Source organism: Scyliorhinus torazame, chromosome 11 (assembly GCF_047496885.1).
Source record: "Scyliorhinus torazame isolate Kashiwa2021f chromosome 11, sScyTor2.1, whole genome shotgun sequence".
In the NCBI taxonomy this organism is placed as follows: Eukaryota; Metazoa; Chordata; class Chondrichthyes; order Carcharhiniformes; family Scyliorhinidae; genus Scyliorhinus; species Scyliorhinus torazame.
In genome coordinates, this window is record NC_092717.1 from 233261471 (window position 1) to 233282591 (window position 21121).

Here is a 21121-nt window from a genome sequence, read left to right on the forward strand (position 1 = left end):
CGCCAGGCCCCTTTTCGTTCCCCTCGTTCGTGCTGAATATTTTTCAAGAGGCTTCTCTGAAAGCATTGCCACACAAAGCCCAAGTTCGGCCTCATTATCTTCTTGAGCTCGAGCCGTGCCATTTTGGAACAGCTGTTTTTGAATTTTTCCTTGTTTGTGGCCTGCGAATGTTGTGCGGCACTAACGCTGACATTTTGTTCGAGTGACGGGCCATTCCGGTGGCATGAAGGATTTTCTTCGCTTGCGTGGGGCCTTTTGCAAGTGCGGCATTTCCTCATCGGCTCGCTTTGGTAAGTGAGGCTCTTTCGTTCCTGGGCCCCAATAACCACCACCTCCTCCAACCCTGTCGCAGTCTCGCACTCAGAGCCGTTTACAATTGAGGGCTACAATCGGGGACGCCTGCCCTTCCAATATTTTAATCTTAAAAATCACGCAGTTTATAACTTTTGATGCCATTTTTTCAAAGATTTCCCTGTTTTCAGCAGGTTGGTGGAATCCTCTGACCGCTCAGGGGACATTATATTTGACCGTGTTTCGCCCTTCCTTCCTCTCGAGGTGCGAGGCTGCCGAGTTGCAGTTACGTGTGTCACCTGTCACAATACAGAAGGACAAACAACCAGATTCCAAGGTGTAATCTTTTTTAAAAAATTATTGTCACACGTAGGCTTACATTAACACTGCAATGAAGTTACTGTGAAATCCCCTCATCGCCACACTCCGGCGCCTGTTTGGGTACACTGAGGGAGAATTCAGAATGTTCAATTCACTTAACAAGCACGTCTTTCGGGACTTGTGGGAGGAAACGGGAGCAACCGGAGGAAACCCACGTAGACACGGGGAGAACATGCAGACTCCACACCGACAGTGACCCAAGCCGGGAATCGAACCCACCTCCCTGGCACTGTTAAGCCACAGTGCTAACCACTGTTTTATCGTGCCACCCTATGGCAGCCTTGCAGTGTGCTGTGCCAACTACAGTGTTCCGTGATTCCTGAAAACCCTCAGCACGGAACGGCCGTCTCCCAGTGGGCAGGACTGGAATCCCATTGGGTTTGGTTTGGAGGCTGTTGCCAGGGTTACTGATGGAACTGAGACATCCACCCCCTTGTTCCTGCATTCGGGCAGGCTCCTGCATTATGGTAGCCCGGAATGTGACAAAAGCAAAACACTACAAATGCTGGAAGTCTGAAATAAAAACAGGAAATGCTCAAAGCACTCAGACTTGCCGGCTCATAAACCTCAACACCATCCAGGACAAAGCAGCCCACCTGATTGGCACCCCAGCCAAACCCACCATCAACATTCACTCCCTCCACCACCGGTGCACTGTGGCCGCAGTGTGCACCACCTACAAGATGCACTGCAGGAACTCACCAAGGCTCCTTCAACAGTACCTTCCAAACGCATGACCTCTCCCACTTAGAAGGACAAGGGCAGGAGGTATCTGGGACTGCCACCACCTGGAGGTTCCCCTCCAAGTCACTCGCCATCCCGACTTTGAAATATATCACCGTCCCTTCACTGTCACTGGGTCAAAATCCTGGAAATCCCTTCCCAGCAGCACAGTGGGTGTACCTACACCACATGGACAAGAAGTCAGCTCACCACTATCTTCTCAAGGGCAACTAGGGATGGGCAACTAATGCTGGCCTAGCCAGTGATGTCACATCCCATGAAAGAATTAGAAAAACAGGTCTGAAAGGATTTGAAGAAAGAGGAAGAAAGGCATAGTGTTGATGTTTTATCTTTCAACAGCCTGACTGGAGTGGGAAATAATTTTTAAAAGCCACATTACTTGAAACAGAGAGTACACGTATGAAAATATGAATTAGGCACAAGAGTAGGCCACTCGGCCCCTCAAGCCTGCTCTGCAATTCAATACGATCATGGTTGTTGGCTGACCTGAATGTAACCTCAACCCCACATTCATGCCTACCCTTAATCAAGAACCTGCCTACCACCAGCTCCCCATCCGTAAGGCGGACCGCCCATACACTGCGTTTGAAGCGGACGGCCGCCTTTACCATTTCCTTAGGGTTCCATTCGGCGCCACCAACGGGGTCTCGGTTTTCCAACGGGAGATGGACCGAATGGTTGACCGGTACGGACTGCGGGCCACTTTCCCGTACCTGGACAACATCACCATCTGCGGCCACGACCAGCAGGACCACGGCGCTAACCTGTCCAAATTTCTCCACACCGCCACACTCCTCAACCTAACTTACAACAAGGAGAAGTGTGTGTTCAGCACGAACCGATGAGCCATCCTTGGCTGTGTGGTTCAGAACGGAGTGCTAGGGCCCGACTCCGATCGCATGCGCCCCCTCATCGAACTCCCCGTCTCCCCACTGCCCCAAGGCCCTCAAACGATGCCTGAGGTTCTTTTCGTATTACGCCCAGTGGGTCCCAAACTATGCGGACAAGGTCCGCCCACTCATTCAATCCACCGCGTTCCCACTGACGGCTGAGGCTCACCAGGCCTTCAACCGTATCAAGGTCGACATCACCAAGGCCGCGATGCACGCGGTTGACGAGATGCTCCCCTTCCAAGTCGAGAGCGATGCATCAGACGTCGCTCTAGCCGCCACCCTCAACCAGGCAGGCCCGTGGCATTCTTTTCCCGCACCCTCCATGCCTCCAAAATTCAGCACGCCTCCGTCGAAAAGGAGGCCCAAGCGATCGTTGAAGCTGTATGACATTGGAGAGATTATCTGGCCGGCAGGAGATTCACTCTCCTCACTGACCAACGATCGGTTGCCTTCATGTTTAACAACACACAGCGGGGTAAGATCAAAAATGATAAGATCTTGAGGTGGCGGATCGAGCTCTCCACCTACAATTACGAGATTTTGTATCGCCCCGGTAAGCTCAACAAGCCCCCCAATGCCCTATCCCAGGTACTTGTGCCAGTGCACAAGTGGACCGACTCCGGACCCTGCACGACGATCTCTGTCACCCGGGAGTCACCCGCTTGTACCACTTCATTAAGGCCCGCAATCTGCCCTACTCCATCAAGGAAGTCAGGGCTATCACCAGAGACTGCCAGGTCTGCGTGGAGTGTAAACCGAACTTCTACTGGCCAGACTGTGCGCGTCTGAAGGCCTCCCGCCCCTTTGAATGACTCAGCGTGGACTTCAAAGGGCCCCTCCCCTCCACCGACTGCAACACGTACTTTCTTAATGTGGTCGACGAGTATTCCCGATTCCCCTTCGCCATCCCGTGCCCCGATATGACGTCTGCCACCGTCATCAAAGCCCTCAACACCATCTTCGCTTTGTTCGGTTTCCCCGCCTACGTCCACAGCAACCGGGGATCCTCATTTATGAGCGATGAGCTGCGCCAGTACCTGCTCAACAGGGACATTGCCTCGAGCAAGACGACCAGCTACAACCCCAGGGGAAACGGGCAGGTGGAGCGGGAGAATGGGACGGTCTGGAGGGCTGTCCAGCTGGCCCTACGGTCCAGAATTCTCCCGGCCTCCCGCTGGCAGGAGGTCCTCCCCGACGCATTTCACTCCATTCGGTCGCTCCTGTGCACCGCGACCAACGAAATCCCCCATGAACGTCTCTTTGCCTTCCCCACGATGTTCACCTCCGGGGTTTCGCTCCCAACGTGGCTGGCAGCTCCAGGACCCGTTCTCCTCCGCAAGCACGTGCGTCTCCACAAGGCGGACCCATTGGTTGAGAGAGTACAGCTTATCCATTCGAACCCGCAGTACGCCTACGTAGCGTACTCTGGCGGCCACCAAGACACAGTCTCCTTCAGGGATCTGGCGCCAGCTGTAGGAGGCCACACATCTCTGTGTAATAAAGCCTCGATTACATTCTACTCTCGTCTTGTCGTAATTGATAGTGCATCAAAGGGGAAACATCCTTTCAGCCTGTCAAGTCCCCTCAGGCTCCAGATTTTCCCACAAGAGAACATCCATATGTTTCATGGCTGTCACAGGTGGAAGGGTGATAATTGGGGATGTTTTTTATTTGTTCATGGGATGTGGGTGTCACTAGCTGGGCCAGCATTGATTGCCTGCCCCTAATTGCCCTTGAGTGGTTTCCTAGGCCATTTCAGAGGGCATTTAAGAGTCAACTACAGTGCTGCAGGCCTGGAGTCCCATGTCGGCCAGACCAGGTAAGGACGGCAGATTTCCCTCCCTAAAGGACATTGGTAACCCAGATGGGTTTTTACGACAACCGACAATGGTTTCCTGGCCAGAACTAGACTTTTAATTCCAGATATATCATTGAATTCAAATTTCACCATCTGCTGTTGTGGGATTCGAACCCAGGACCCCAGAGCATTACCCTGAGTCTCTGGATTACTAGCCCGGTGGCTATAACACCCCGATACCCTTTGAAGAATTGGAGAGTTCAGAGAGGGTTATAGCACTGGAGGAGGTGGCTGGACATCAAGGATTTTAATATTGAGACATTACCAAATGGGGAGTCAATTTAGAGACCATTCTTCTCCTACATGTCTATCCATATATGGACAGATATGTTGTCCATTGCCTGGCATTCCCAGTGGAAATAGGTGGATGGTGACAGTGAGCAAAGGGGAATAGATTCCCAGCACATTTTCTGATTGCACCTATCCTCAAGGTAACCAACAAGTTTATGAAAGGCGAACTCCAAGGTTCCAATCGTTGGCGAGATTTGCCTTACGTCGTCAAGCAAACTTACTGAAGACTCAGTCCAGCTCAAATCCTCAAAGTTATTTTAAAAAGGGATAAAACTGCGTGTTTTTTTAGTTTTGGCTGGCCAAAAGGTTGACGGTAATTGGTGTTTTGACACTCTTAGAAGCCAGCTGACTGACATTTCGATGAAACAGGAGATCGCACCGGGATCAAATGCACTTCGGGTAAAGTCAGCTCCCTCGAAAATTGCTGCAATCTCCACATTGTTTTCCTCAGGCTCTTTAAGCCACACACTGCTTCGCGTCCTTGGCTCCTTCAGGCTGTGAGGCTGCCTTGGAACCCGCTGCAACATCGCTGAAAGGATAGTCAATTTGAGATTATTTGTTGCAATTGGAATGGAATAGAATCTCTTAAAAAGAATTGTACTTTAAGCACTTGGCACGATTACATGCAAACAGTGTGACACATTGTGGCCAGAAGTACAATCGCTGATGATTTTCTCTCGCAGCTATGTGTCGCAGCATTGTGAACCAATTCAAAGGGCTTTTCTAATGGTTTCTAAACGCATTGAGGACCCCTGTGAAGATAGGGGCCAGAAAATACTCCTGAGGTTTGCGAACTGGGGAGGCCGTGGAGTAGTGGGATTGTCACTGGACTAGCAATCCAGAGATCAGGGTGATGCTTTGGGGTCCTGGGTTCAAATCCCACCACTACAGAAGGTGAAATTTGAATTCAATAAAAAATCTGGAATTGAAAGTTCAACGATGACCATGAAACCATTGTCGATTATCGTTAAAAAATCATCTGGTTCACTCATGTCCTTTAGGGAAGAAAAAAAGGACACACCTGAAGGTGGTAGACCAGATAAGATTGAGGAAGGGGTGGGTAGGTCAGGTGTTTCATTCGGGGCTGGATGCCAAAAATCGGGGGGTGGCGATCTTGGTGGGAAAGAGGGTGTCGTTTGAGGCGTCGAGCATTGTGACAGACAATGGCGGCAGGTACGTAATGGTAAGCTGCAAGGGGAGAGGGTGGTGCTGGTCAACGTGTACGTCCCGAACTGGGACAATGCGGGTTTTATGCGGCGCATGTTGGGTCGGATCCCGGACTTGGAAGTGGAGGGCCTGATAATGGGGAGGGGGGGACTTTAACACTGTGTTGGATCCGGCACTGGACCGCTCCAGGTCTAGGACGGGTAGGAGGCTGGCGGCGGCGAAAGTGCTGAGGGGGTTTATGGACCAGATGGGAGGGGTGGACCCTTGGAGATTTGCAAGGCCGGGGGCTAGGGAATTTTCATCCCACTCGCACGTTCATAAGGCCTATTCCCGGATCGACTTTTTTGTTATGAGCAGGGCGCTGATTGCGAGAGTAGAGGATACCGAGTACTCGGCGATAGCCATTTCGGATCATGCCCCGCATTGGGTAGACCTAGAGCTGGGGGAGGAGAGGGAGCAGCGCCCGTTGTGGCGCTTGGAGGTGGGGCTGTTGGCGGACGAGGAGGTGAGCGAGCAGGTCCGAGGAAGCATAGAGAGATACCTGGAGGCCAACGATAACGGGGAGGTCCGAGTGGGGATGGTCTGGGAGGCGCTGAAGGCGGTGGTTAGGGAAGAGCTGATCTCATTAGGGCCCACAAGGAGAGACGAGAGCAGAGGGAGAGGGAGAGGCTGGTGGGGGAGATGGTGAGGGTAGACAGGAGGTACGTGGAGGTGCCGGAGAAGGGACTGTTGAGGGAGAAGCGTAGCCTCCAGACCGAATTCGACCTGTTGACCACCAGGAAGGCGGAGGCGCAGTAGAGGAAGGCCCAGGGGGCGATTTATGAATACGGGGAAAAGTCAAGTCGGATGCTGCCGCATCAGATTCGGAAGCGGGAAGCAGCTAGGGAGATCGGGGGAGTTAAGGATAGGGGAGGGAGTGTGGTGCGGAGTGCGGTTGGCATCAATGGGGTCTTCAGGGACTTTTATGAGGAACTGTATCGGTCCGAGCCCCCACTGGAGGAGGGAGGGATGGGCCGCTTTCTGGACCAACTGAGGTTCCCGAATGTGGAGGAGGGTCTGGTGGCGGGATTAGGGGTCCCGATTGGGTTGGAGGAGCTGGCCAAAGGGATAGGGAGCATGCAGGCAGGGAAGGCACCGGGGCCGGATGGTTTCCCGGTCGAATTCTACAAAGAATATGTGGACCTGTTGGTTAGGACCTTCACTGAGGCAAGGGAGGGGGGGGCCTTGCCCCCGACGATGTCCCGGGCACTGATCTCCTTGATCCTGAAGCGGGACAAGGATCTCCTGCAGTGTGGGTCTTACAGGCCGATTTCGTTGTTAACTGTAGATGCCAAGGTGCTGGCGAAGGTCTTAGCCACGAGAATTGAGGATTGGGTGCCGCAGGTTATCCACGAAGACCAGACGGGGTTTGTGAAGGGGAGACAGTTGAACGCGAATGTTCGGAGGCTCCTGAACGTTATTATGATGCCGGCGAGGGAGGGGGAGACGGATATAGTGGTGGCGATGGATGCTGAGAAGGCCTTCGATAGGGTAGAGTGGGGGTACTTGTGGGAGGTGCTGAAGAGTTTTGGGTTTGGGGAGGGGTTCGTCAGGTGGGTTAGGCTGTTGTATGAGGTCCCGATGGCGAGTGTGGCCACGAACAAGAGGAGGTCTGAGTACTTTTGGTTACATCGAGGGACGAGGCAGGGGTGTCCCCTGTCCCCCCTGCTCTTCGCACTGGCGATTGAACCCCTGGCCATGGCACTGAGGGAGTTGAAGAACTGGAGGGGGCTGGTGCGGGGTGGGGAGGAGCATAGGGTGTCGCTCTATGCGGACGACTTGCTACTATATGTGGCGGACCCGGTGGGGGGAATGCCGGAGGTAATGAGGATCCTCAGGGAGTTCAGGGATTTCTCAGGGGACAAGCTCAACATGGGGAAGAGCGAGTTGTTCGTGGTTCACCCAGGGGACCAGGAGAGGGGGATTGGCGAGCTCCCACTAAAAAGGGCGGAGAGGAGCTTCAGGCATTTGGGGGTGCAGGTGGCCAGGAGCTGGGGGGCCCTGCATAGACTTAATTTCACGAGGCTGGTGGAGCAAACGGAGGAGGAGTTTAAGAGGTGGGATGCATTGCCGCTGTCCCTGGCGGGTAGGGTGCAGTCAGTCAAGGTGACGGTGCTTCCAAGGTTTTTGTTCCTGTTCCAGTGCTTCCCTATTCTTATCCCGAAGGCCTTCTTTAGGCGGGTCAACAGGAGCATAAGGGGGTTTGTATGGGCGCGAGGGACTCGAGGGTGAGAAGGGTGTTCTTGGAGCGGAGTAGGGATGGGGGGGGGGCTGGCGCTGCCCAACCTCTGTGGGTACTACTGGGCTGCCAATGCGGCGATAGTGCGCAAGTGGGTGATGGAGGGGGAGGGGGCGGCATGGAAGAGGCTGGAGACGGCGTCTTGTGAGGGTACGAGTCTGGAGGCGCTGGCAACGGCGCCGCTGCCGCTCCCGCCAATGAGATATACCACAAGCCCGATGGTGGCGGCTACCCTCAAAATTTGGGGGCAATATAGGCGGCACAGGGGGGAAGTGGGGGCCGCGGTGTGGACCCCGATACGGGGGAACCACCGGTTTGTCCCAGGGAGAATAGATGGAGGGTTTTCGGGGTGGCACAGGGAAGGGATTAGAAGACTGGGGGACCTGTTTGTGATGAGCTGTTTTTTTGGGGTGAGGACAGGTGTGTTAGGTGTTCAGGGAGCCCAGCAAACCACACCCACATGTTCTGGGCATGCCCAGCGCTGGAGGAATTTTGGAAGGGCGTAGCGAGGACAGTGTCGAGGGTGGTAGGATCCAGGGTCAAACTGGGCTGGGGGCGCGCAATATTTGGGGTGGCAGGGGAGCCGGGAGTGCAGGAGGTGAAAGAGGCCGGAATTCTGGCCTTTGCGTCCCTGGTAGCCCGGCGAAGGATTCTTCTTCAGTGGAAAGATATGAGGCCCCCAAGCGTGGAATCCTGGATCAACGGAATGGCGGGGTTTATTAAATTGGAGAGGGTGAAATTTGCCTTAAAGGGATCGGTGCAAGGGTTTTTCAGGCAGTGGCAACCGTTCTTGGACTTCCTGGCAGAATGATAGACAATGGTCAGCAGCAGCAGCAACCCGGTGGTGGGGGGGGGGTTCTAATTTATTTTTGTTTGTCTATACTGGGGGGTCTGAGGGAGTGTATATGTTTGCTATGTGTTTCGGCGGGTGTTAATTTATTATTTATGTATAGGGGGGAGGGGGGCACGGGGTTGTTTTGTTTTGTTTTGTATTTAATTCTATTGGGTTCTTTTTACATTTTGTTGTTGATATTTTGTGAAAACTTTAATAAAAATTATTATTTTTTTAAAAAGGGAAGGAAGGAAGGAAATCGGTCATCCTTACCTGGTCTGGCCTATATGTGTCTCTTTTAAAATTGGCACTCAGTTTAAAGAGCAATGGGGGAAGGGCAACAAATGCTGGACTTGTCTGCCCACGTCCCATGAACAAATTTAAAAAAAACACAAAAAACTTAACCCCTATTGTCTCGTTTTCCAGGTTCCTTCATTGCTTCCTGAGCCCTGATAACTCGCGTCAGTTATCCACTGTGAGTGAGCATAAGTTTCACTTCAATAATATCAACCTGCCTTTATATAGCACCTTTAACATAGTAAAAATATCCCAACGCGCTCCACAGGAGCATTTTAAAAAATAACTTTAGAGTACCGAATTTGTTTTTTTCCAATTAAGGGGCAATTTAACGTGGCCAATCCACCTAACCTGCACATCTTTGGGTTGTGAGGGTGAGACCCACGCAGACACGGGGAGAATGTGCAAACTCCACACGGACAATGACCCGGGGCCGGGATCGAACCCGGGTCCTCGGCGCCGCGAGGCAGCAGTGCTGACCCACTGTGCCGCCCTCTGTCTACAGGAACATTATCAGCTCAAAATCCGACACTGAGCTACATTTCAAAATAAGGCAGAAGCCACTTCGCACCGAGATGAGGAGAAATTTTGTGACACGGCGGGTTATGAATCTTTGGAATTCGATATCCCAGAGGGCCGTGAGAGCTCAGTCACTGAGAAAGTTTAAAGCAGAGATTGATGGATTTCTGATTTCTGATTTCAGATTTCAGGGGCGAAATTCTCTGGAAACGGCGCGATGTCCGCCGACTGGCGCCCAAAACGGCGCAAATCAGACGGGCATCGCGCCGCCCCAAAGGTGCAGAATGCTCCGCATCTTTGGGGGCCGAGCCCCAACCTTGAGGGGCTAGGTCGGCGCCGGACGAATTTCCACCCCGCCAGCTGGTGGAAAAGGCCTTTGGTGCCCCGCCAGCTGGCGCGGAAATGACATCTCCGGGCGGCACATGCGCGATAGCGTCAGCGGCCGCTGACGGCATTCCCGCGCATGCGCAGTGGAGGGAGTCTCTTCTGCCTCCGCCATGGTGGAGACCGTGGCGGAGGCAGAAGGGAAAGAGTGCCCCCACGGCACAGGCCCGTCCGCGGATCGGTGGGCCCCGATCGCGGGCCAGGCCACCGAGGGGGCACCCCCCGGGGCCAGATCACCCCGCGCCCCCCCCCCCAGGACCCCGGATCCCGCCCGCACGTCTTGTCCCGCCGGTAAGGTAGGTGATTTAATTTACGCCGGCGGGACAGGCAATTTATCGTCGGGACTTCGGGCCATCCGGGCCGGAGAATCGAGTTGGGGGGCCCGCCAACCGGCGCGCCGCGATTCCCGCCCCCGCCGAATATCCGGTGCCGGAGACTTCGGCAACCGGCGGGGGCGGGATTCACGCCAGCCCCCGGCGATTCTCCGACCCGGCGGGGGGTCGGAGAATCTCGCCCCAAATTTCTGAGAACGTAAATACTATGGGGGCAGTGGGTGTAAAAGTCATTGAAGTGTCCGATCATCCATGATAGTATTGAATGGCGGAGCAGGCTGAATGGCCAACTCCTGTTCCTATCTTCCTACAGGGAGATATAGGCTGTCTTTAAAGCCTGGTCAAAGATAAAGTTTAAGGAGCGTCTTAACGCAGGTGGCAGAGAGGTGGAGAGGCAGGGAGGTTTAGTAAGGGAGTTCCATCGCTTCCACCAGGCAGATGAATTGCCACACCAATGGCCGGAATGAGGGGAGCGCAGATATCTTGGAGCATCTTAGAACCGTGGCGGCCGGGCAGCACGGTGGCGCAGTGGTTAGCATTGCTGCCTACGGCGCTGAGGACCCGGGTTAGAATCCCGGCCCTGGGTCACTGTCCGTGTGGAGTTTGCACAGTCTCCTCGTGTCTGCGTAGGTTTCACCCCCCACAACCCAAAGTTGTGCAGGTTAGGTGGATTGGCCACGCTAGAATTGCCCCTTAATTGGAAAAAATGAACAAAATGAATTGGGTACTCTAAATTTAAAAAAGAAGAACTGTGGCGGCAGGTCAAAGTCTTTGAGGAAATAATGATTCGATAAGCAAACTGCAATTACAGCAATAGAAATCACCTTGAAACCCCATGGTGCACCACAGAAGAAATGGGATACTGGGAGACAGGTGATCAAATGTTCGGTGATCGATATGAGTTCTAAGGAGAGCCTGAAAGGAGGAACTTTGGAGGCAACTCGATGAGAACCCCCCTCCCCCGCCCCCCCCGCCCACCTCCTACCCCACAGCGCTTTTCCCAGCAGTGAAAGCAGTGCGCCATCGGCCACTGGCAGGACCTTCCAGTCCCATCGGTATCCGTGGCCTTTTTGGCCCTCCGGCCGCTGGGGAACCTGGGGCGAAATTCTCCCCCAACGGCGGGATGCCCGCCGACTGGCGCCAAAGCCGGCGCAAATCAGACGGGCATCGCGCCGGCAAAAAGGTGCGGAAGTCTCCGCATCTTTGGCGGCCTAGCCCCAACATTGAGGGGCTAGGCCGACGCCGGAGGGATTTCCGCCCCGCCAGCTGGCGGAAATGGCGTTTGTTGCCCCGCCAGCTGGCGCGGAAATGCGGCGCATGCGCGGGAGCGTCAGCGGCCGCTGTCAGTTTCCCAGCGCATGCGCGGGAGCGTCAGCGGCCGCTGTCAGTTTCCCGCGCATGCGCAGTGGGGAGAATCACTTCCGCCTCCGCCATGGTGGAGACCGTTGCGGAGGCGGAAGGGAAAGAGTGCCCCCACGGCACAGGCCCGCCCGCCGATCGGTGGGCCCCGATCGCGGGCCAGGCCACTGTGGGGGCACCCCCCGAGGTCAGATCGCCCCGCGCCCCCCCCCCAGGACCCCGGAGCCCGCCCACGCCGCCTGGTCCCGCCGGTAAATACCAGGTTTGATTTACGTCGGCGGGACAGGCAATTCCTGGGCGGGACTTCACCCATCCGGGCCGGAGAATCCAGCGGGGGGTCCCGCCAACCGGCGCGGCCGGATTCCCGCCCCCGCCCAATCTCCGGGAGCGGAGACTTCAGCGGGGGCGGGATTCACGGCGGCCAACGGCCATTCTCCGACCCGGCGGGGGGTCGGAGAATGACGCCCCTGATGTTGCGAGGTGGGGGGGGGGTGGGGGGGGGTGCTGGGCAGGGGGCAGGGGGAGTCACCTCCGGCGGGACTGGAGGATTCCGCTGACGGAAAGGGCCGGGGAAGCCCGCCCATTATTTGGGCAGCCGTATGGAAATGGCATTTGGTGCGTTACGGCATTCCAGCCTGGAAAGGCTTGTTTTATTCGAGTCCGCAAAGGTTCAGGGATGATTTAATCGTGGTTAGCATGATGGATTATGATGAAGTACATGGCGATCGATCAGTGAGATGATAACAAGTGCATGCAGCTTATGAAAAAAAAATCATAAAACAATTAAGGAGGAGCTTGAGACAAAGCTTGAGTGCTTTGAAATTGGAGCACTGCAACAGAGAGAGGCTATCACTTCTTTTCAGAATGAATTACCCAGTTGTTGGAAAAAGAGACATATTAAAATTGGCAAAAGAACAAGCAGGATTAAGGCATCAGAATAAATGATTCATGTCAAGAAAAATACTCGTGCAAACTTTATTGGTTGAAGACAACATGTATTGATTTGAATTGTGCATCTTTTGCAATGTCCGCTATTTGAAATCCTTACTGAGGTACGTTAGCACTTGTGATTTGACTTTTGAGCAAAGAATGAATGTTAACATGCAGGAACAGCAAGCAATTGGGATGGCAGATAGTATGTTGGCCTTTATTGCAAGGAGTTTGGAGTATAAAAGTACTGTGCGTGAAATACTGCGTACAGTTTCGGTCTCTGTATTGGAGGGAGGAAGGATTTGCCTTTGAGAGGGTGCAACAAGCTTGTGTTAGATCAGTCATTTTCAAAGTCAGGGTCGCGACCCATGGGCAGGTGTCAGGAGGGCAGAGCCATCCATCGCGGGGGTCCAGATCGACTAACGTGCAATGACCGGCTTTCAGAATGCAGGCGCGCTGCACAGGCGTGCCCGCTGATCAGTGCGCTTGCAAGAGCCCAGCGAGAAACATCGCCTCCTCCTGATGTCAGTGTGCTGACCCAGGAAAAGATTTTTTTTTAAATTCAATGCAGTCTTCCTGCCTGAAGCGAGGCAAAGAGAAGGTCACGTGCCTCGAACACTGACGTCACGTGCTCTTGGTGCGATTGCGATTCCTCCATTTCGTCAGCAGCAATCAAGCAACAGGAGTGAACAATTTAAAATGGATCATTTTTTAATAAGAAAGCGAGGACCAGAGACACAAACAGGCCAGGATCTCACAACTAAACCTGCTGGAGAGAGTGGCTCAGGAGAATCCACAACAGGACAAAGCAGTGCTGGTGTGAGCTCCAGGGCCTCTGATGAACAATCCATACAGAAATGTAACATTGAATGACAAAACAAGTAAGATCGTGAGGACCAAGCAGGCTCACCTGTCGCATTAAAGATAAGCGAAAATGGTGGGTCACGAAGTTTGGGCGGCGTAGGTTGCGAAGGTCGACCGGTATGGGTTGCGAAGGTCGACCGGCGTGGGTCGCGATGGTCGGCTGGCGTGGGTGCTGAAGGTTGGCCGGTTGGTAAAAATGGGTCCCTGGAAAAAACAGAAAATACTGGACATGCGCAGCAGGTCTGACAGCATCTATGCAGAGAGAAGCGAGCTAACACTTTGAGCCTGGATGACTCTTTGTCAAAGATCTTAATGAATGTTGGAGCAAGCTCGAGAGATTATGTGGCCTACTAGCTGTTAGCACTGTTGCTTCATAGCGCCAGGGTCCATAAGACCATAAGACATAGGAGCGGAAGTAAGGCCATTCGGCCCATCGAGTCCACTCCATCATTCAATCATGGCTGATTTAAGGTCTCAGGTTCAATTCCTGCTTGGGTCACTGTCTGTGCGGAGTCTGCACGTTCTCCCCGTGTCTGCGTGGGGTTCCTCCCGGTGCTCCGGTTTCCTCCCACAAGTCCCGAAAGACATGCTGTTAGGTGAATTGGACATTCCCTCTGTGTACCTGAACAGGCACCGGAGTGTGGCGACTAGAGGCTTTTCACAGTAACTTCAGTGCCGTGTTAATGTAAGCCTACTTGTGACACTAATAAAGATTATTATTATATTCGTAAGATTCATTGGCATTATTAACAGGAATCAAATGTGTTCCACGTTGAACTACTAAATCGAGCTAAAAGATGACCACGTGACACAGGTTATTACAGTGGAACGCGACCAACTCTAATCTTTCTCATTCACACAGACAATCCACCTGGTCATGCTTTGCAAATCAAAAGATAATCATATTGTAGTTGTTGGAGATTATAAGGGACTTTGTAATGCTATTAAGCTGAGTTGCGTAAGAGTCACAACTTTGCAATGTGACTTTCTGGAGGAAGAATAAATTTGCAAATCATTTGCAAATGAATTTTTTCAGTTTTAAGTAGCATTTCAGTGATATTAGCTCAATGCTCCATCTGACCTGACAAAGTTAACAGGTCTGCAATGCAAACAAAGCTGCCTCTTAACCAACTTGTTCCTTCGTTATTTTGAATGCAGAATTGTGAAACGCAGTTCATCATTAAACTGAGTGAAATGATTTGTCATAATGAAGCCAAACCTGGCATTCTCATCGCGTCATGAAGAGAAATTGAGCAGTTTAGATCTATACTCTCTCAAGTATAGAAGAGTAAGAGGAGATCTAATTGAGGCATACAAGATGATAAAAGTGCATGTAGAGCGGATGCTTCCTCTTGTGGGGAAATCTAGAACGAGAGGTCATCGTTTTAGGATAAGGGGCAGCGGATTTAAAACAGAGATGGGGAGAAATGACTTCTCTCAAAGGGTCGTGAACCTGTGGATTTCGCTACCCCAGAGTGCGGTGGATGCTGGGTCATTAAGTAAATGTAAGGGGGAGATAGGTAGATTTTTAATTAGTAATGGGGTTGAAGGGTGATGGAGAACGGGCAGGAAAGTGGAGTTGAGGCAGAGAGATCAGCCATACGTTGAATGACGGAGCGGGCTCGAGAGGCTGAATTTCCTACTCCTTCTCCTAGTTCTTATATGCTTACGATTTTTACGGGGAGTTTTATTTAGGTTTCGCTTATTAACATTGACATTTAAGGGCAGCACGGTGGCGCAGTGAGTAGCACTGCTGCCTCACGGTGCCGAGGTCCCAGGTTCGATCCCGGTTCTGGGTCACTGTCCGTGTGGAGTTTGCACATTCTCCCCGTGTCTGCGTGGGTTTCACCCCCACAACCCAAAGATGTGCAGGGTATGTGGATTGCCACGCTAAATTGCCCCTTAATTGGAAAAAATGAATTGGGTGCTCTAAATTTATTTTAAAAATAAAAATAAAAACATTGACATTTATAACGTGGAAGTTAAGTAGAGTGACAATATCATAGAATCACTTAATTTATGTTTGTCTCAGGTTCGATTCCCGGCTTGGGTCACTGTAAGAACCCACGCACACACGGGAAGAACGTGCAGACTCCACACAGACAGTGACCCAAGCCGGGAATCGAACCTGAGACCCTGGAGCTGTGAAGCAATTGTGCTAATCACCATGCTACCGTGCTGCCCCCCTATGTGTATGTCTGTGTGTATGTGTGCGTGTGTCTCTATGGCTCTATGTGTATATGCCCTTATGTGTATGTCTGTGTGTGTATATGTATGTGTGTGTGTGTCTCTATGACTGTGTGTGTGGGTGTCTGTATGTCTGTGTATGCCTCTCTCTGTCAGTCCGTGTTTGTCTGTATTTATGTGTCTCTATGCCTGTTTGTGTGTCTCTATGACTCTATGTGTGTGTCTGATTGTCTGTGTGTCTCTCCATCTGTTGTGTGTGTCTGTATGCCTGTATATATGTATGTTTGTCCGTATGCACGTTGGTGTGTGTCTCTCTATGTCTGTGCATATCTCTCAACGTATGTCTGTGTCTCTCAATGTATGTGTGTGTTACCCTATGTCTCTCTGTGTGTCTGTATGCCTGTGTGTGTTTGTATGTCTGTGTGTCTCTATATCTGTGTGTGGCTACATGTGTGTGTGTGTCTGTGTGTGTGTGACACTATGTCTGTGTGTATGTCTGTGTGTCTGTGTGTCTGTCTGTGTCTGTGTGTGCATGTTCTATGTGTGGGTGTCTATATATGTGTGTCTGTGTGTCTCTATATCTGTCGGTGGCTATATGTGTGTGGGTGGGTGTGTTCCTCTATGTTGCGTCTCTATGTCTGTGTGTCTGTTTGCATGTCTGTGTATCTATGTGTGTGTCTGTATGTGTGTGAGTGTGCCTATGTGTGTGTATCTATGTGTTTGAGTGTGTTTATGTGTGTGTGTCTGTATGTGTGTGTACGTCTATGTGTGTGTGTCTGTATGTGTGTCTGTATGTCTGTGTGTGTGTCTGTATGTGTGTGTGTGTCTATGCATGTGTGTCTGTATGTGTGTCTGTGGGTTTGTGTGTGTGTCTATGAGTGTGTGTCTATGAGTGTGTGTCTATGTGGGTCTGTGTGTGTGTGTCTATGAGTGTGTGTCTATGTCTGTGTGCCTGTATGTGTGTGTCCATGAGTGTGTGTCTATGTGTTTGTATCTGTATGTGTGTGTGTGTCTATGAGTGTGTGTCCATGAGTGTGTGTCTATGTGTGTGTGTGTCTATGTGTGTGTGTCTGTGTCTATGAGTGTGTGTCTATGTGTGTGTCTATGAGTGTGTGTCTGTGTGTGTGTGTCTATGTGTGTGTCTATGAGTGTGTGTCTATGTCTGTGTGTCTGTATGTGTGTGTCTATGTGTGTGTGTCTATGTGTTTGAGTGTGTGTGTCTGTATGTGTGTGTGTGTCTATGAGTGTGTGTGTGTATGTGTGTCTGTGTGGGTTTGTGTGTGTCTATATATGTGTCTATGAGTGTGTGTCTATGTGTGTATGTCTATGAGTGTGTGTCTGTGTGTGTGTCTATGTGTGTGTGTCTATGAGTGTGTGTCTATGTCTGTGTGTCTATGAGTGTGTGTCTATGTGTGTGTCTATGTGTTTGTATCTGTGTGTGTGTGTCTGTCTGTGTGTCTGTGTGGGTTTGTGTGTGTGTCTATATATGTGTCTATGAGTGTGTGTCTATGTGTGTGTGTCTATGTGTGTGTCTATGAGTGTGTGTCTGTATGTGTGTGTCTATGTGTGTGTGTCTATGAGTGTGTGTCTATGAGTGTGTGTCTATGTCTGTGTGTCTGTATGTGTGTGTCTACGTGTGTGTCTATGTGTGTGTCTATGTGTGTCTATGAGTGTGTGTCTATGTGTATGTGTCTGTATGTGTGTGTCTATGAATGTGTGTCTATGAGTGTGTGTCTGTATGTGTGTGTCTATGTGTGTGTGTCTATGTGTGTGTGTCTATGAGTGTGTGTCTATGTGTATGTGTCTGTATGTGTGTGTCTATGAGTGTGTGTCTATGTGTGCGTGTGTCTGTGTGTGTGTGTCTATGAGTGTGTGTCTATGTGTATGTGTCTGTATGTGTGTCTATGAGTGTGTGTCTATGTGTGCGTGTGTCTGTGTGTGTGTGTCTATGAGTGTGTGTCTATGTGTATGTGTCTGTAGGTGTGTGTCTATGTGTGTGTGTCTATGTGTGTGTGTGTCTATGTGTGTGTGTCTATGAGTGTGTGTCTATGTGTATGTGTCTGTGTGTGTGTGTCTATGAGTGTGTGTCTATGTGTATGTGTCTGTATGTGTGTGTCTATGTGTGTGTGTCTATGAGTGTGTATCTATGTGTATGTGTCTGTGTGTGTGTCTATGAGTGTGTGTCTATGTGTATGTGTCTGTATGTGTGTGTCTATGTCTGTGTGTCTATGAGTGTGTGCCTATATGTGTGTCTATGTGTTTGTATCTGTATGTGTGTGTGTGTCTATGAGTGTGTGTCTGTATGTGTGTCTGTGTGGGTTTGTGTGTGTGTCTATATATGTGTCTATCAGTGTGTGTCTATGAGTGTGTGTCTATGTGTGTGTGTCTGTGTGTGTGTGTCTATGTGTGTGTCTATGAGTGTGTGTCTGTATGTGTGTCTATGAGTGTGTGTCTATGTCTGTGTGTCTGTATGTGTGTGTCTATGTGTGTGTGTCTATGTGTTTGAGTGTGTGTGTCTGTATGTGTGTGTGTGTCTATGAGTGTGTGTGTGTATGTGTGTCTGTGTGGGTTTGTGTGTGTCTATATATGTGTCTATGAGTGTGTGTCTATGTGTGTGTGTCTATGAGTGTGTGTCTGTGTGTGTGTCTATGTGTGTGTGTCTATGAGTGTGTGTGTATGTCTGTGTGTCTATGAGTGTGTGTCTATGTGTGTGTCTATGTGTTTGTATCTGTATGTGTGTGTGTGTCTATGAGTGTGTGTCTGTCTGTGTGCCTGTGTGGGTTTGTGTGTGTGTGTCTATATATGTGTCTATATATGTGTCTGTATGTGTGTGTCTATGTGTGTGTGTCTATGAGTGTGTGTCTATGAGTGTGTGTCTATGTCTGTGTGTCTGTATGTGTGTGTCTATGTGTGTGTGTGTATGTGTATGTGTCTGTATGTGTGTGTCTACGTGTGTGTCTATGTGTGTCTATGAGTGTGTGTCTATGTGTATGTGTCTGTATGTGTGTGTCTATGAATGTGTGTCTATGAGTGTGTGTCTGTATGTGTGTGTCTATGAGTGTGTGTCTATGTGTGCGTGTGTCTGTGTGTGTGTGTCTATGAGTGTGTGTCTATGTGTATGTGTCTGTATGTGTGTGTCTATGAGTGTGTGTCTATGTGTGCGTGTGTCTGTGTGTGTGTGTCTATGAGTGTGTGTCTATGTGTATGTGTCTGTATGTGTGTGTCTATGTGTGTGTGTCTATGTGTGTGTGTGTCTATGAGTGTGTGTCTATGTGTATGTGTATGTGTCTGTGTGTGTGTGTCTATGCGTGTGTGTGTATGTGTCTGTATATGTGTGTCTATGTGTGCGTGTGTCTGTGTGTGTGTGTCTATGAGTGTGTGTCTATGTGTATGTGTCTGTATGTGTGTGTCTATGAGTGTGTGTCTATGTGTGCGTGTGTCTGTGTGTGTGTGTCTATGAGTGTGTCTATGTGTATGTGTCTGTATGTGTGTGTCTATGTGTGTGTGTCTATGTGTGTGTGTGTCTATGAGTGTGTGTCTATGTGTATGTGTCTGTGTGTGTGTGTCTATGCGTGTGTGTGTATGTGTCTGTATGTGTGTGTCGATGAGTGTGTGTCTATGTGTGTGTCTATGAGTGTGTGTCTATGTCTGTGTGTCTTTGTCTATGTGTGTGTGTATATGAGTGTCTGTGTGTGTCTATGTGTGTGTGTGTCTGTGTCTATGTGTGTGTATGTCTGCATGTGTGTGTGTCTATGTGTGTGTGTCTGTGTCTGCATGTGTGTGTGTCTGCATGTGTGTGTTTGCATGTGTGTATCTGAAACAAAAACTGAAGGTCGCAATGGGTGTAATAACTGAGGGTCAACTCTACCTGTAGCTACAAACAGAGAGATCCCCTCTCCAGTTGCACCTTGACGTTACAGATTTAATGTTTGCGACTGGTGTGCTCGGAAATAATGTCAAGGAAGAGTGCGCGACCATGCCTGCGGATCAGGAGAGAGAGGCGGCCACATTGCAGCTTGGCAAGCAATACAGCGAGCGACAGCAGAAGGGTTTGATTTTAGAACAACCCGTGAGACCCCCCCCCCCCCCCTCTCCCAAGCCCCCCTGAGGAGAATGCAAACGAAAAGGTTGAAGTTGGGGGAGCAGCCTGTAAATGCTGATTAGTTTGGTGACTTCGCCTTGCCTGCCCCAGGAGTTCAATTGATCATTTGCTCTCTGACAAGTTACAAAAAAAAATCTGACTGTCTTTCCAGAGGTTTGCTCCTTTCAGATGCAAATAGCATCTCTCTCTCTCCCTCTCTCTGCCTCCCTCTCTCTCTGGGAAAGATAGATTGTGTACAGCCCCACTCCACCCCCCCTAACCACCCCCAATGTTCTGTGACCAAAGGAATCCATCTGTAATTCCTCCCTTTTTTATTTTGCTCCCTTTATCCTTCTTATTAATCGCTCCGCAATCTCTCCCTCCCTCTCTGCACAGATGAAGAGTCTCTGGGCTGAGGCAGTTTGAGGAATGTTCTTTCTGCAGACAGCAGGGTATATTCTGCCTCCCACTTGTCTTCACACCGGGCCGTGGAAAATATCTATTTTTTAAAGAAACAAAATAAACCCCCAGCCCCCTCCCCACCCCAGCAGCATTCAGTGCACCCTCTGGGGGGACAGGTCGCCTTTTTAGCTGGACATTTAGACGTTGTATTCCAATCCTGGCTTCTGCTGCCCGCTGCAATGGACTGAAGACTGCAAGGTAAGATTGTTAAGCAACTTATACTGCGCGTTCCTTCCTGGCTAACAGGACAGGGGGAGCAACGGAGGGAGAGGGGGAGGGGGAAAATGGGGGGGAGAGAGAGAGAAGGGGGAGAGAGGGACGGAGAAGGGGGAGAGAGGGAGCGAGGGGGAGAGGGAGAGGGGGGAGAAGGGGGGAGGGAGGGAGGGGAAGGGGGAGAAGGGGGGAGGGAGGGAGGGGAAGGGGGAGGGAGGGAGGCAGAAGGGGGAGAGAGAAGGGGGGAGGAAGGGAGAAGGGGGGAGGGAGGGAGGGATAAGGGGGAGAGAGAAGGGGGAGGGAGGGAGGGAGAAGGGGGGAGGGAGGGAGGGAGAAGGGGGGAGGGAGGGAGAAGGGGGATGGAGGGAGGGGGGAGAAGGGGGGAGGGAGGGAGGGAGAAGGGGGCAGGGAGGGAGAAGGGGGAGGGGAGAGTGAGGGAGGGAGAAGGGGGAGGGAGGGAGAGAGGGAGAGAGAAGGGGGGAGAGAGGGAGGGAGAATGGGGGAGGGAGGGCAGGAGGGAGAAGTGGGGAGGGAGGGAGAAGTGGTGAGGGAGGGAGGGAGGGAGGGAGAAGGGGAGGGAGAAGGGGGAGGGAGGGAGAAGGGGGGAGGGAGAAGGGGGGAGGGAGGGAGGGAGAAGGGGAGGGAGAAGAGGGGAGGGAGAAGAGGGGAGGGAGGGAGTGAGAAGGGGAGAGGGAGGGAGGGAGAAGGGGGAGGGGGGGAGGGAGTAGGTGGAGGGAGAAGGGGGAGGGAGTGAGAAG

The 21121-nt window shown here is 51.4% G+C and overlaps 1 protein-coding gene across 2 annotated transcripts in view; it reads left to right on the forward strand.

The window, feature by feature from the left end:
• Positions 1-21121, forward strand: part of LOC140385854 (cadherin-7-like) — a 451440-nt gene that overhangs the window by 232930 nt on the left and 197389 nt on the right. Inside the window, exon 1 of one of the 2 annotated variants that reach the window (XM_072468445.1) lies at positions 19726-20348. The exons of the other annotated variant lie outside the window; for it this stretch is intronic. The gene's annotated coding sequence lies outside the window, so the exon portion shown is untranslated. Of the gene's footprint in view, positions 1-19725; positions 20349-21121 lie in introns of those variants that run through there. 2 annotated transcript variants of the gene reach the window in all.